The sequence below is a fragment of the Mytilus galloprovincialis genome, chromosome 7, assembly GCF_965363235.1.
Source record: "Mytilus galloprovincialis chromosome 7, xbMytGall1.hap1.1, whole genome shotgun sequence".
Classification (NCBI taxonomy): Eukaryota; Metazoa; Mollusca; class Bivalvia; order Mytilida; family Mytilidae; genus Mytilus; species Mytilus galloprovincialis.
In genome coordinates, this window is record NC_134844.1 from 14,441,512 (window position 1) to 14,459,418 (window position 17,907).

General features: G+C 32.1%; 1 long non-coding RNA gene across 1 annotated transcript; it reads right to left on the reverse strand.

Moving 5' to 3' along the window:
* Nucleotides 1-1,524: 1,524 nt before the first annotated feature.
* Nucleotides 1,525-8,497, reverse strand: LOC143082378 (uncharacterized). The gene is made up of 3 exons (XR_012980373.1): nucleotides 8,399-8,497; nucleotides 5,309-5,560; nucleotides 1,525-1,821 (listed from the first exon to the last, which is right to left on the reverse strand). It is a non-coding gene; the product is annotated as an uncharacterized LOC143082378 (long non-coding RNA).
* Nucleotides 8,498-17,907: the final 9,410 nt, after the last annotated feature.

A 17,907-nucleotide genomic window follows, 5' to 3' on the forward strand; every position in this document is an offset into this window, starting at 1 on the left:
ACATTTATTTACACTCTGTGAACATGGTACGAAGACGAATATCGGAGGCTCAAAAATGGCAGATTATCGGCATGCGGTCGGCAGGGTTATCCTATAAAGCTATTGGCCGTCATATGGGCTACAATTATACTCTAGTTAGCAGGCTTGTGCGGAAACACATCCAAACCAATCACGTTAAAAACTTGCCATGATCTGGTAGACCATTGGTTACATCGCAGCGTGAAGACAGGGCACTGGAACGCCTGGTTAGACGAAAGCCATTCGCAGCAAGTCATGTTCTTTAAAGAGAATGGTAACCTTATAGACAGCTATCAACCAGAACCTTGAGGAACCGGTTGAAATCAGCAGGACTGAAGTCAAGGAGGGTAATAAGACGTCCCATGTCAACACACCGACATCAACAACTGCGGTTGGCATGGTGCTTAGCTCGTCGTGGTTGGAACTTGAGGAACTGGCGCAAGATCCATTGGTCAGACATGCCAGTTTCTTCTGCATGTAACATATGGGAGATTGAGAGTTTGGAGACATAAAAATACAGCACATAACCTAAGGAACGTCAAAGCAACTGTCCCTTACGGTGGAGGCTCTGTGATGGTATGGGAATGCTTCTCTCATGAATGCAAATTGGACTTGGTCATTATACGAGGAAACCTTAATGGTGATCAATACATCAGTGACGTTCTTCGGCCAGTAGTTGTACCTCATTTTGATAACTACCCATTACATGTAGCTGCAAGACCAGTGTTTATGAATGACAACGCTAGGCCGCATCGTTCAAGGGGGGGTTATCGCATTTCTGCAAGGCGAAGCAGTTACTCTTCTTCCATGGTCTGTCATGAGCCCGGATTTGAATCCAATAGAGCATATTTGGGACACGTAAGGCCGTCGGGTCTGGCAACCGAACCATCTGTACATAATTTACGTCAGTTGGAAGCAGCCTTGCACCGGGAATAGCGGCAAATACCACAGCAGAAAATCCGACGAGTAATTGGAGGGATGAGACGCAGGGTTGAGGCCTGTATCCAATCACGTGGTGGTTTCACCCGATATTGAATACTGAACTATGGATAACATAAACAGATTTGTAATGGACGTTTTCTAAGTGAAATGACATTAGTATCATGCATAACGAACTCAGAAGGTCCATACATAAAATGGACACGTTTTAGTGTTTAAACTGGACTTGTGGTTTTGTGAGAATCTATTCATTAAATTATCGTTTTTGTTGCAATTTGTTGTGTATTTCTTAAAGCTAATGTTATGTCCTTACAGTCTGCATTACTAAGTATAGCACCAATTGTCCAAAGATTCCATGTCCCTTATCGTAATTTGTCAATTTTAAAAAACGTGGGGGTGCTTAACTTTTTTTTTTGTGTATACATTTGATATTCTTATTTAAAAATCTAAGGCATATACAGTGACAAGAGTATTTTATGTTCCACACTTTATATTCACTATGAGTATATATTTCATTGAAAAATAAACGTAAACAGTAATCAGCTCATTAAAATATGTTTTTATTCTCTCAAAGATGGATGTGCTTAGTAGAGACTAGCGTCCAAGCTAGTCTCATCATGGTTTTCAGTACATAAATTCTATGTTTACCCAATTAAAATTGATAATATTAATTAAATTTTTAATGTTACTTACCTAGACATGGAAAGAAATTACAACTCTCTAATTGAGAACTAAATCCTTGACAATTTGAACCACTTCCTGGAGGTGGGGGATTGTTACAGGTTCGTGTCTTTGTTCGTGTCCCAATGCCACAGGTTACTGTGCATATATCAGAATATGACCATGTCGACCATCCACCATTTACTAAGATATATTTTAAGAAAATAATGGAATGTTTGAATGTAAGTTCATGTATGTATGTGAAGGTAAGTTGGTAGACACACATAAATATCTGAGTATATATTTCTACATAAATGATTTTCAATGAACAAGAATATGTATGTAGGTAGGTAGGTAGGTAGGGAGAGAGGGAGGGAGGGAGGGAAGGAGGTAGGTAGGTAGGTAGGTAGGTAGGTAGGTTTTATTTATTGTTCAATAGGACGTTTAAGTTCTACCACTTTAAGTTGAAGACAGCCACATGCATAGAACGGATTATGTTGCTTTATTTCTCATTATATTATGCTACAACACAATAACACCACTTTTGGTTATACTTGCCAATTACAAATTGACAAATAAATCTAAGGATTTTAGTCGAAAAGTGCATGACAATCTCAATGTAAAAAAAAAGTAGTACAAAGGCTAAGGTAATAATAGGACACCTTAATGTCGTTCTAAGATAACTTAGTTACATGTACATGTATAATTGTTTACAAGTGTTTCCTATAAAGCTGCGATACATGTTTCCCCAATAAATCCCAAATTTAGCAAAATGTGTTTAATAGAATCAGACAGCCCCTTTTTAAAGTCCTTCCAAAACTTAATTACGAATTCTAATTAGTGAATCTCATTTTTTTTTAAATACAAAATAACGGATCTAATTCGTGTATGAGAATCACATACATTTATAATAAAGGAAATTCGTGATCTACATGTGTGAGGTAACTTATTAGTCAGATTCGTTATCGCGTATAAAATCAGAATGCAACATCGATTCTTAATTCGTAACCTAGAAATCAGAGTATATTTTTGAAAATTGGCTTCCGTAAAAGAAGGGTTTTTAATCATAATATCAAATTATAATAGCTTTGAGTATAACTATATGTTTTAAGTGTAAAATGTATACCTTTTCAACAATCATCTCCATTCGTTTGCGAGGCGTTGCATGAATAAATGAGAATATTGTGTTCTATAAGCTTATTAAGTTTAATATTTAAATATACATATAAGGTAAAAGACCCATGTTTTAAAAGGAACAGGTATTTCCCTGAACAAACCCAGTCTCGCAAATCTGACGTACATTGTTTATAAATATTTAAAATCCAAAAGATAAAAGTTGAATGCACAACTGTGCATACAAATGTAGGAATCTTTTGTTATACATAATATAAAAGTAATGTTTTTCTCAGAAAAATTAAAAAAAAATCGTACCACAAACTAATAACGGGCTCTGAATTTTACGGACAGTACGCTATTAACACAACATATATTAAATACGTTATTATTTGATTTATAACCATTATAACTTAATTTAAATTATTGTAATTAGGCAACTGGGAAGAGGTCAATAAACCCTGTTGTCAAACTAAACCCAAACTATTATAAAAAATAAAAAAAACAAGAACGCATTAAACTAAACATGTAATATATACTCGACTTAGGCCGTGTTCACAAAAAAAAAAATATTCTGGTCATAGAGATGATAGAAAAGATATATTCTGAATACAGAAATTCCCCATACATTATAGTGTAAAATATTGAAAAAAATTATTAGATTGCTAGCATCGTAAAAAAAATGAATAAAAACGTTCGCGCGAAAAAATATCAGAAAAAAAAACATTACACCCCTCCCCCCATTTTGAAGTTAAGTGGGGTTGCTGTATTACAAAGGCCAGTTTAATGATTTACTACTAAAGATGTCTCGGTTACGCATTAGAAAACGTAGGCTGCAGCAGTGGCTTACATACGAAGATGAAGGATTGAGATGTTAAGGATCACTACATTTCTATCTTTTCTGTTTGTTTCAAATGAAATTTCTTCTCCAAGGAGAAGCAGTATTTGGCAAAGGGAGGGGGTAATGGTTTTTATTATTATTTCTTAGTGTATTTTAACGGATCTGAGATACTATACAAACAATACAATTTACCTCATACTTTTTTTAGTAATGCATTTATGAGTAAATCGTTGTTTGAGTAAAGACCAGTGACAAATATTTCTGTGTAAGTCCAGTTGATTCGGGAAGACCTTTTCCAAATGAATTGCGTGTTCTGCAAAGGTTATGCTTTGAGTCTTGAATCAATAATAAGAGGTTAATAAAGTTACGTAAAGGTTTTTTCATAACAAATAGATATGTCAAGTTTAGACACATATTTCTGTAAAGAACTTTATTAATAAGTGTTATAAACAATTTTATTCAAAAATCGTTTCTTCCTTACATATACATGGTTAAATTAATGTTTTAAATGCCTAGTTTTGTGTACACTTAACCTATAGCTACACAAGGCCTTCATTGACTATCGCCTGCATGTAGACAAAACATGATTTAAACTACATGTAAACATTGAGTATTATCAATAGGTTCGTAATTGTGTAGTTTACGTGTGAGTTACACTAACACAACACCGAGTTTGGGTCAATGTGAACACGGCCATAGTTTGACAAATTATCCTTTAAATGTGTGTATCGTATGAAAACATAAAGGCGATTTAAAAGTTCAATTAAAGGTGTATCAAATAAATCATGTGGTTAAACTGCATAGTAATGATATATGTGTATTTTTATGTCCTACAACAACCATAAATTTAAAATCTTTATCATAGATAATTCCAATATAAATATTCCTTCATATGGACAAAATACTCCGTTACAACTATATTCCGGGAAGATTAAAAATACTATACCCCATAATATGTCTTTCTTTTTATCTTTGTCAACACTGACAGGAGGTGACGGAGTACCAGAGCAGATATAAAATCATGATAGACGAGAAAAAAGGAGTAATGTATTAGAAACAAATGTCAAAGACATTTAATCAAGGGTATATAGCCATGATCAGATTTTTTAGTACACAATGCAAAACCAACTTATTATACAATATTATGAAATTCAGCCGACGGCGGATAGATGTGCATGAGAAGAGGGTACCTGTATTGAGTTGTAAACTCCAAAACTTAAAATAAGTTGAAATCTATGAAGTCATCTGCAAATAATGAACCATGCGGACTGTAGAACTTTGTGTTGGTTTTGATTGATTGAATTATGTTTGTTAATCCTCCAGTTACAAATATTTTATGCATTTTTTGGACAAGATTCAGTAATATTGTGACAAATTGATATCGTAATTTATAAAGTAACAAATCAAACTGGCTTATTATTTTCTTATTTGTCAACCTTAGCGTCGAGTACATGTTTGTACCTTTTATGATACCTGAATGAGCTTTGTTATATATATTTTTATAATTTTTGTATTTTTGTTTATGATTAAGTGTGTTATTACTACTATTGTTTGCTATTAATAATGTCTATTTTGACTATAATGTATTTGTTTTTGTATTAATGTCTTTGGTTTATTCAGAATATTTTATCTATGATGAGTTTATTTACATTGTCTACGGACGACAATTAGATTAACCAATTCAATAAAGATATCAAATTAAACTAACGCATAAACTGTTATTTTTATATGACAAACCTGTTACCACCAATTCGATTGGAGTTTCTCTTCCACTTTCACTGCCATCACTTCTAAATATCACACATTGATAAAATCCACTGTCGTCTTGATTTAGGTTGCGTATTGTAAGATTTTTCCCTGAAAAACTGTACTTGGAAGAGGATTGAAGATTCTGGTAGGAATCACCAATTAACATTATCCATTGAAAGATACCACTTTTTGTATTGCATGGCATAGTTGCGTCAGTCCCATGATCAGTAACCATAACCACTAAAATATATATGACTTGAATACACGACGTAATATTTAAGACAAACAGTTGTCTTTGACCAATATATATGTCTGCTTATCCATTGTTGTCTTCGTCATTCGTTAAAACACATTGTTTTATCTATGTTCTTGCTTACAGCGAATGCACAATCTTTTCGAGTACTCAAAATATCACTTCATTCATCAGAGCAATATTGACAAGACGAAAGATAAATTAATTTCTCATTAAAAATTGAAAGAACAAAAAAACACTGAACTCCGAGAAAATTAAAAAACGGAAAGTCTTATATCAAGTAGCAAACTCGAAAGTTAAAAACACCATACGAATAGATAACAACTGTCATATTCCCTTCTTGGTTTAGACATCATCGTGTTTAGAAAATAGTAGATTAAACCTGATTTTAATAATCTTAATCACTATAAAACATAACAAATAGTCAACAAAGAAGAAAACAAAATGCATAATCTAAAAAAGAAAGACAAGAATACAGACATTAACAATAGTCCAAATACATAATGACGGGAAATATTGAGCAAACGTCCAATTTTTTTTTTTTACTAAACAGTTATTTAATTTTTAACAAAGACATATATAAGAACACATTATCACATTATTAAGACGATAAACGACGAATTGAAAACGGTGACGTTCTATAAGCTAAAGGGTTTTTCGTTGCAATATATCTAGCTTCTTTGACACAGTCGAGCACTACTTTTAGTCCAGTTCTTCATGCGTTTTACTCCTTAAAGTGGATACATTCTCTTATTGGATCATCATGTTCACCGACTGATCGTCTTTAGTGATTAATGTATTAGAAGGTGTAACACTAAGCTTGTCTACTTCGAAGAATAAAAAAGAACCTATTTCGGTAGAATTGCTGCATAAAATGTATGACTCCATGTTTTCTTTTGGTAACTTGTATAATCAGCGTATTTTTTGTGCGATTTTTGCATTTGCAGGGTTTTTGAGAGTTTCGGAGTTGCTTAATATTAGAATAAGTAACATAGTTATTTGAGAGTGTTATATATCAATTCTCATTCAACATGGTAAAACAGATGTATATAGAGATGGCAATTCAGTATTAATTGCCCGTACACATTCAAATAAGTGTCCAGTAAAAAACAATGGAATCATATTTGCAGTGAGCTGATATTTCTTGCGATTCTGATGTGTTTATTTGTCGAAATTTGACCAAATGTAAAGATGTCTATGTTTTGCGTTTAGCGAATACACCTTTGTCGTATTCTAGGATGCGTGAGCTCTCTATTGGAGCTTTCTGTTTGCACAGTTTGAGGTCTAAGGTGCTACTGTTTGTGTCAATGTGGGTTTACCAGACCATATTTGACGAGACACGTTAGATGGCGTTCCGAAACAACCAAAGATGGTAACGTTTATGACTCCTTAGATGATTTACTTAAAATGTCCAATAATTTAAGGTTACAGATTATTGCTTTAATTTTTAATTCTTTTATTGCATGATATAAAACTTTCTTCAAAGTTTTCCCTTTCTTTGTGTTTCGGCAATCGGCTCTGTCGTGTGGTATTGCACTTTACTATTTCTTGTTATTATTATTAGTAGAATAATATTAGGTTCTGATATATGTGTATTAACGGAAGTACAAATATAATTTCAATCGGTTGATTTTAAGAATTAGAATGAAATTATTTTCTTATTAATTTTCTGCCAATAGGTGGCGTTTTTTAGGTCATGTGTTGTATCTGATTTGGCAGTTAAATCATGCATTCGACACGACAAGGACTCCTCGATCGGTCACGTTAATTTTTTAAATACTTCTGTTATCTAACATTTTGTATCATGCATTAAGAGATTGGTTTGCTTTACATAAGTGTGTGTGTTCATTGAACTATTTATATATTTATATGAGGACATTATAAAGATGTTTATTATAATGTATATGCAATATAATATTAATGGTAATTAAACCAGCCATCGGCACTGTCATGTGGTATTGCATTTGTTTACGTTTTCTTGTTATTACTAATATGAGAATAATATGGGTATTAACGGAAGAAAAAGAATAGAAATGTCCGTCCATGTATTTAAATGAACATTTCCTGAATTGTTTAAAGTAGTGTGATATTTCTTACACAATACATTTGTGTATTATATTTCAGAGGCGGATATAGGGGAGAGGGCAGGTGCCCTTCCTTCACCTCTTTGTAACATAAGTATCATGGGCTGTATGATAATATGTAGTTTAATAAGTATATGATATTTCTTTCTTGATTGAACAATAGATCTTTTTATAGAACTCTTTGGTAAGTTTGCATTTAGGACACGATACAGGCGAACTCAGTATCAGTATCAGTACATGTATATATTTTAAGGAACAGCTGAAGCACACCTCCGGGTGCGAGAGTTTCTCGCTACATTGAAGACCCATTGGTGGTCTTCTGCTGTTGTCTGCTCTTTGGTCGGGTTGTAGTCTCTTTGACACATTCCACATGTCCATTTTCAGTTTTATCAATATCTGATCGATTTCATGATAAAGAAGTACGTTGAAAGCTTCGCGTATGATAATAAGGCTAATGTCATACAAACTTGTCACTTATTTTGCGGTAGCAAAAATATGTTTAACTGGTCGGTTGCATGTATTTTGTGCTATAATATTAATTTTGCAATTGTCTTCCATGAATGCATTAAACAGATGATGAAACTACATTCATGTCTTTAGAACGATTACATACTATACTTTTGTCTTTTTCAAACGCATACCCATACTGAAAGGTTTAGTTTTGCCTTAAACATGTTAACGGCTAGTTACTTAGTGATCATCAAGTTACAAGTCAATGAAAATAAAAATAGATTTACTTACCAGTATCACCTGAATAAAATCTCAGAAAAAGTAAAGCGACAGCTATATTAACCGAATCCTTCATAACGAGACACACAGCCAGGTAGTTAATATTTTAACAGGATGATTGTGTTATTAAGCCAAAACATAAGGTCTTTTGTCAATAACTAGAGCGTGAATTAATTTGATGAAATATTTAAAAATAACTACACAACAAAAAGTTGGTTTTGTATAGAGAATAAATATATATTTTGTAAAATATACCACCGCTCTTGAAAAAAGTAACTACATGTGTAGGGATAAACTTTTTCGATGGACATAAACTATTGAATATTGAATACTTGTACAGTACTTTCATTTATGTATCCTACAGCTTTGCCAAGACATGCATACTCTTGAAAGTATTTCAAATCTCCACTTGATAATGTTGCCGCTTTCGAAGCGCTTTATGATATATCAGGCCTAGGAAAGCTCAAATAAAAAAATTGAAAAGCCTAAGATGTCTAAATACTTGACATGTCAATTTATAGTAAATATATTAATAATTCAATTATATAAAACTAAAATCTTCCAAAATCAGGGGGTTGAAAAACTGTTTTGTATTCTTCTAACAAATGAAAATGAATAAAAAGATTAGGTCTATAAAGTCAGCTAGAATACGAAATAATGTGATTAGATATACTGACTGACTTTAAAACGCAACACTCATTTTATAGATTTGTTTACCAAATCATGTTGGATCCTCATACCACTACTATTCATGCTTATCATACTTCTTCCTCTTTCGAAAAAGTCAACATCTGACTTTCCTGTGGTTTTTTAACATGCCGGATTATTGAGATCGCACGAATTTCAGAAAGCGAAAGTTCGAACCAATAAAGGAGTTTTTTTCATTTTTTTTTCTTTGTGAATCAGTTTTTTGAATCCTTGGACACACTTAAATCAGTTAAAAAATTTTGTATCTCCATATTGCCAAGACCGAGAAATAAAAAACTGAATTAACCCATTAGAATAATGCAAACTGGAAAACATGAACGTGCTGCAACCAGACCAATTTGACGTCAGAAACTCGTCTTACTGTCCTTTCGACAACGATACAGGTAGACTGGATTTGTTGAATACCATCAATTACCAGTGCAAAATGTATTGACAATGCAACGTCAATGAAATTTGATTACGAAACGTCAACTGATAATCAAATTGTTGAATGCCATTTTGCACAAATTTATGCCATAAATGTTTCCCATTAACTAAATTGCCGAAGAATCGACTGCAGAAAAACATTTGAAGCCTTAGAGTTTCAACCGCATAATTGCCAAAACCCATTGTAATGGGTGGAACAACGGCAAAATCAAAAGGTGCAAAACAGAACCAAAACGTGCCGAACAGAATTTGTTGACCTGTCTGACAATCATTTTCGCGTTTGTTATAGGCAATCATTGCTTTTGACGGTGCTACGTTCATTTATTAGGGGAAAACCAGGGTTTCAGTGTATACCATAAAATTTGAACATTAAACATGACGTAATCAATTCAATTTTCGAACTGGAATTTTTTTTTTAAACATTGAAGTAATGAAAAAACTTTCTGTTCATACGTTTGTTTAAAAAACAATGCATATTTGAAATTGGAAATTAAAAGCAATAATCAACAGTTGCGTTTCTAAAGCCGGTCAGTATACATTTGAACAAAAATAAAATCAAATATCTATACATTTGTAACACATGACCATCAATCGATATCCTATTTATGAACCCGGAGCGCTTATACAATGAGAATAGTAAACAACGTGCAGTTAATACAATATTAAAGGTAAATGTATTTCATTAGCATTTCTTCATAAAACCGCAAGGCTGAAACCTTATATCTATAACCAATACACAAATCCAATTATATGAATTGATATTTAAAAATTCAAATATTTACAATGGATAAAAACCATGATTGAACTTGTCTTAAAATAGAGCGATACGAGTTAATAGCCTGTATGGTTGAGCTAACTTATTACGCAGTATAAATACAAGGTCATATTTCTATTCGAATTTCAAATATCTACTGATTCAAATTTTGTTATTACTCACATATGGATTCCCCTTTAAAGACAACATTACACTTTTATATTGACAGCAGCAATCAAAGGCGAGACATGGGGTTCCGTAGAACCCCCTGTGACTTTGTTTCTTTTCTTTTTATAGTTCCTAACGTAAAGATTTTGAGATGCATATCCAGTCTTCGAGTATGTTTTTTTTTCAATTGAATAGTTTCACATCTTGTCATGTTCGGACCTTTAATAGCAATTATATGCTATTGGTTATTGATCATTGTTAAAGGTTAAACCTATAGTTGCTTACAATAATGTCATTTTGAAACTATTACTAGAAATCATATCGTCATATTTTTATCTTCTCATCAGAATTAAAAATAAATTAAGCTTTTACAGATTACAATATTGAAAGCAGATTTCCATTTTGAAATGCAAATGAGTAGCATTACTATAACTGTAGTTACATTAATTAAGACTTTGGCATTTTCAAAGTGTAAAAACTAGTTAAGTTTAGTTTAAACATATGTTATTACCAATGTTATTTCAATTGATCGGGCGAAGCTTACGTTTCAATTTGCATAAGGACAGTCTACCTGAATATGTGTGTGATAAGGATGATAACCGTTATAATTATAGATGATTTCTACTCACCTATCAGTGTCACGAAACGGATATACTAATGAACTGTATGTATGCTTTGTGAATAATAACTGGACACTTCATTAATGAGTTTATCCCAAAACACCTGTCTATAGATGGACTGGTCGAAAATAACCGGTTAAACCCCGCCCAGTCAAGTGAAATAAATCAAGTAATATCTGCTCAAAGCAAAAAGGACCAGACACAATTAAAACATCTTCTCAAAAACACAATATATTGAAGAATACAAATTGGATGTGAGCATGCATTATATAATATAAACAACCTAAACTTTACTATAAAGTAAAAAATCACAAAAATACTGAATTTTTAAATTGAATACTTGTTTAACAATTTGCATGTTTTGATCATACGATACTTTTTTTCCTTAAAAAACCCTTAGCAGCCTTCGTGAAACTAGCTAAGACCTTGCAACAGAATAGATAACGGCAACAGTAGTTTACCGGTGTTAAAAAAATCATAAATCGATTGAGAGAAACTGAAAACGAGAACATTGAAATGCAATAAAAACAAACACCAACATACACAGAAATGAACTTGATAACAACTGCCATATTCCTGACTTGGTATAGGACATTTTTTTAAATAAATGATGGGATGAACCTGAATTAATGGCTAACCAAAACAATTGGTGTAGTGAACCTGGTTTCATAGCTAGATAAACCTCTCACTTATATTACAGCCGCATCAAATTTCATTATGTTAACAACGATGCGTGAACAACAAAACCAAACATAATAGGTAAAGATTTCAATAATAAGGCAGTCTACATTGTGCTATAATCCTTATCACTAAAACAACATACAAACATGAAACAAAGAAGCACAAATTGACAAACAGACCAAGCATATTAGTAAAGATTAAAAACGGGAATACACAAATTTAACAAAGTACAATAATACAATGACGGGATATAAAAGTACAGAGTCACGTCATATATGTATCGAAGAATCTCAAAATAGCGCATAGCAAAAATGAAGACGAGTAAAAAACAATTTTATGAAGTACACCAAAGGGCATATAGATAAAGCACCTCAGAAAAATGAAAGACAGGAATACGATAATAATGACAGGATGTACATGTACCAAAAGTATCTTAATACCCACAAGAGGCTATCAGAGCGACAGCTAACCGGATGTATTAACATGTATTTGTGTCTTGGCATTTCTCAATATCACAAGAACCAAAACTCCTCAAAAACGTCATTATCAAAATTGACCTACATTTTGGTAGACATAACAAAAGAAAAAATTGTTTCTAATCTTTAAATAACTGAGTTTTCAAGTTAAAAGGGGGAAAATTGGTAACATTTGTCATTTATGAGCAACAAGATGTATAAGAATTTTGTTTTTCAGGTATGACGTATATGGGCAGTAGAGCTCATTATATCATCATCTTTGTTCCTTTCAGATTTTCTTTATTTATAACGGTTCGAAAATAATAGAAAAAACAAGCATTTTACTCCTATGTTCTACTTTAAGCCATGTTGGCCATGTTCTTTGGCAGGCGGGTTAATTAGACACATTTGTTAAACCAGATACCCAAATGATGATTGTGGCCAAGTTTGGTTAAAAGTCTACAAATATTTAAATCAAAATTGACTATAAAGGGCAATAAAAATTAAGGTGGTCAATTGACCATTTTTGTCATGCAGATTAATTTGTATATCTTACTTTGCTGAATAGTATTGCTGTCACCAGTTTATCTCTATCTATAATGCTATTCTAGATAATAACCAAAAACTGCAAAATTACTTTAAAATTTATAATTCAGAGACAACCCAACTAAACATTTCAGGGCAGATAGATCTTGCGCTGATGAACAAATTCACTAATGTCGGATTTCCTCTAAATGCTTTAGTTTCAGCGATATAAGCCAAAATCTGCAGTTTATTCCGACTTCTTTTATTAGTCAAGGAGGACATCTTGGTTGGCGGGCTGTGTCGTCTGACACATTTTTTAAACTAGATATCCTAATTATTATTGTTTGATTAAATTTAGCCCAGCAGTTTCAGAGAAGCATTTTGTAAAGTTTACAAACGACGACGGACGACGGACGATAGACGCCAAGTACTTGTCCCTGTCAGCCAGATGAGCCAAATCATGACATTAACGATGTTTTGTCTAAATCAGATTTCCTAATCAAACCGTTCGGGAACATACGTACAATTTCAAGTAAAGTATAATCAGACATTTTGTGTATTTCCTCAATATTTCAGAAGAAAAATATATTCAACACGGAAACAAAGCCAAACTAAAGCCATTTAAAAACCTTCTCCAGCTTTACATACATTTGGACAATTACATGTACATGATGTATAACATCATTCAACGTTCATCTCTTTATAAATAAATACATCTGTAAAGCTTCATGTGTTATTCTTGTACACTAAGTTATAACATTATTGTAACCAAAATAGCTCAGACTTGATCCTTAGCTCCTGAGACTCAAAGTAAAAAGTTGAAAAAACTTCACAACACATACATGTACGGTACTTTTTTTTAAAAATAAAAGAAATATTTAGAATTAAATCAGACTACTGTAATTACTGATCACATATTTCGGTTCTTTTACACTATCACTTTTAAAATTTTGCCCAACCTTGTTAACTTTGAAAATGAATAAAAATCTAATTTAACGGATATCTAGAGATGCTTTTATTAAGGTATAACATAGCATTAATTATTCACCTGGACGAGTAAATAGAATACATGGTATTTGCTCATTTTCGTTTCCCCCGCAATAATCAGAAATGTAACTGTCACATCTTTCTACACAATTTCCACTGGAAACAGTATAAGTTTCCTAGAAGCCCATGAGCGACCAGCAGCCGTCAACTGAAAAGTTACAAATTATTTATTACAAAATGTTGATTGACCATTATTTCATCTGTTTAATAACCCGTTAATATTACGTATCCAATAAGCATATTGCATGGTTTAATGTTTGACAATTATAATACAACAAAGCCAATTAAAATATGAGCTGCACAAAAAGGTTACTATTACTGCAATCTTCATTTTTTCACATCTATTACGATTGCATCATCATTTTATACTATTCTGTGGAAAAACCTATTGTATTTGTTCTGATAATATTTTTTCTTCTTCCGCCAAATTTGTTTCGTGCCCTGTTCTGTTGTTTCGCAAGGTGTCGTCAAGATTTTCTGCATATGATATCAAACAGTTATTGTGCTTTTGAGACTGACCCTGTTTAGTGCAACACTGTTTTCGTTGTGGTTTGATCTCCTCCATAACCGTAAAAGAAAACGACACATTTAGTTTCCTAGATTGCTTGCTATATTCGCAGGATTGTTTGTCCAATTTTGACGGAAGCGAAACGAATACTCCATACGCGAGTTATATCCCCTAATACATTTGTAATAAGTGATATTCATTTGTAACTGGTAAACCATAAAGACCTAGGGTATGTTGATTTGAATTCCGTCAGCTATAAAAGGCTCCTAAAATTTCTAATGCAAAACAATTCAAACGAGAAAACTAACGGCCTCATTTATGCACCAAAATATGAACGGAAAAAAAAATAAGATATGCAAACAACAACTGAAAAACACCGATTAACAGATTCCGCACCTGAGACAAGCACATACAGAATGTGGCGGGGTTAAACATGTTAGCTTTTATTTGTATTGTAAAAAAAATAAACATTATAAAAATACATAGCCAGAATCGGCCTTCTCCCTTGTGCTCCAATGCTAGAAACAAATTATCGTAAGAAAATAGATATTATCTAATTTAGCAATACATCCTTAGCCACATCACAGTGTATTTATTTATTATTGTTAAAAGTATGTTTATTGTTTTTTCTTCTTCTTATAATTACAATTATGTAAGCATAGCTATATGTGCAAAGAACATGAAAACACACCTTTGTTGGCTCTAATGCAACGAAGATACATAGGACAATTTACATTTACGGTTGACACTTGTATTCTAAACATTTTAAATTCAAAATTGGATTCATGTGATTAATATTCAGAAAAATAAAGCCTTTGAATAGTAATAGGATTACATTGTCCGAAATAATGCTTGACAATCCTTTGTTGTGATTGTTTGGTAACAGAGTACATAAATCGATATCTGGTCAATAAAGAATAAAGCTGTTTGTGGTTATTTGTAAAAAAAACAAAAGTCATGATGTTGGCAAAAATATATATGAGTTTCCGTTTTTGGTAGTCCCAAACAAGTAATTTTCATAAGATGTGTTGAAATATTACTTTTAACTTTGTTCTGCAATATTGAACATCACTTCAATATCACTACACAGAAACAAAAATCCTTATTAATTTATGTATTTGAGGTAGCACAATACAAAGATTGTTTTACATGCAATCTTCAACTTTTAAAATGCTGTTACTTTCTTAAAACTGCATATAAATTTATAAAAGAGTTAAATATAGATAGATAAAAGATTAATCTTTTAATTAAATACAGTATTTTTGTTAAGCAATCATTATGTAATCAATTGTTATGCAATGTATGGCAAAATCATGATCAGTTCGCTTGAATGAATTTAGCTCTTTCATCTCTATAGCTACACAAGAAATGTTACATTTTTCTGAATCAACACAGCTTAGCTACAAAACAGTGTCTCCAATTATCGCTATCGTATTCCATTCCTACCACATAAAAGTAGATAATGCATGATTAGGTGTAAAATTTGATCTATACATTCTATCCAAAATCCCCCTTTTGTAGAGGTAATGGCTCAAGGAATAACATATAATGACAAAAACCCTCTCGGGGATCCATGAAGAAGCTAATTTCAATTCAAAGTGGAAATTTCTTGTAAAATTTTATAGACACAGTTATCATTAAAATTAACTACATTATTGTTGTATAATACTAACATTGCGTTAATATGAAAGAGTAATCTGTTAGCTATCCATAGATACCACTTTTATAAATTTTTAAGCATTATAAAGATAGGTACAGCATTTTAGAACTGGAGAATTGGAGGTATGACATCTTTGTATTGTCCTACCTTAATTCAATAGTAATCAGTGGATCCTTGAAATGTTTTGATTACAGAAAAATCCGTATTACAATCTATTAAATGTTTTACCAGGTGAACCAGTAACTGTGGCATACAATTTCTACAAAATTGTAAAACAGTGCTAGTATGGTCTTACTGTGTGGTAAATGATTCTGTTGTTATTTTGTTGTTGAATAAATATTGGCATTGAGTTTCAGTCGTTTAACAGTTGTCTCATTAGTAATAATACTACATAGTTATATGACATACTGTGTGACTTTTTGCCAAATAATGGCAACTGTAGAATACCGCTGTTCGAAATTCATAAATCGATTAAGAAAACAAAAGAAATCCGGGTTATACAATAAAACTGAGGGAAACACATCAAATATAAGACGAGAACAACGACACAACAGAAACACAACACTATAATGCAACACACACAGAAACGAACTATAATATAACAATGGCCATTTTCCTGACTTTGTACAAGACATTTTAAGAAAAAATGGTGGGTCGAACCCGGTAATTGGGCTAGCCAAACCTCACGCTTTTATGACAATGTAAACAACAACATTAAAATGACAACATTACATGACAGGACTACTATACAAATAAATTGAAGAACATACAGGACAAAGAAACACACAAATAATAGCTTTCAAAAGGTACCAGGCTTATAATTTAATACGCCAGACGCGCGTTTCGTTTACATAAGATTCATCAGTGACGCTCAGATAAAAAAAGTTCAAAGCAGCTAAAGTTATTTGCCTGGGATAAGAAAATTCTTTGTATTTAGAATAATTTATACTTTTGCAAACAGTGAATTTATAAAAATGACAATATAATAGATAAACATGTTAACACCGAAGTGGTGACTAACTACAAATTAAAAACGAAGATACCATAAAAGTGCAGATAAAAATGACATGCATAAACCTGTTGTAAGAACAACATACTTAATATATTAACAGCATATTCGTTACCATACATAAAGATCTCTTCAGTTCATGTTTAACATACCTGTTATATAACTGTACAGTAGATCATTATTGCTACTTGTGAAATCTATTTTTATCACTTTTTGAACTGTATCAAAGACTGCACTCACTGTCAAAAGTTGGACCCTCAAAAGAAAAGAAGATAAGATAGACAAAAACCAACAGCATACAAACAACAAAAACTATGGACAACTGACTCGGAACAAGCAAAACATATAATACTATGTGTTTTATAGTTAACACTGTGACTGTAATTGTGCTTTACACTATAATAACCTTTGATTACATTCTAAAATAAATCAGAAAATTTGCTTGAAACGAAAAATCCGTACAAAATGAACTTCTGCGAAGTAAATTTAAATCAAATTAAATATTAATTGAAAAATATATCTGTATTTTGAGTCAGCAAATAAATTACAACACAACATTAAGTGGGCTTTTGAACCAGCAACATAAATAATAAATTATCGACATGAATAGTTTATACAGTGTGTGTAGACATAATAGAAAAACACAGAAAATTCTATAGCTTTATATGCATACACAAATATCACATAAAAAGCAGTAGTCAAGCATAAAAGCATGTATCATTAAGCTAATCAAGCACATAATATACATTTGTAACAACTATAACTGTAAACACACTTAGAAATGACGTAGATACGAGACAAAACAGCTAAAACATAAAATCAGTCATTGTTATATGTTAACAACAAACTAGCCTGGACATTTTAGATTACAGCCTTAAGAGATTACAGACAATTGTGACAGCAAATGAATAAAGGCAACAGTAGTATACCGCTGCAAAACTGGTAAATCTATGGACAAAA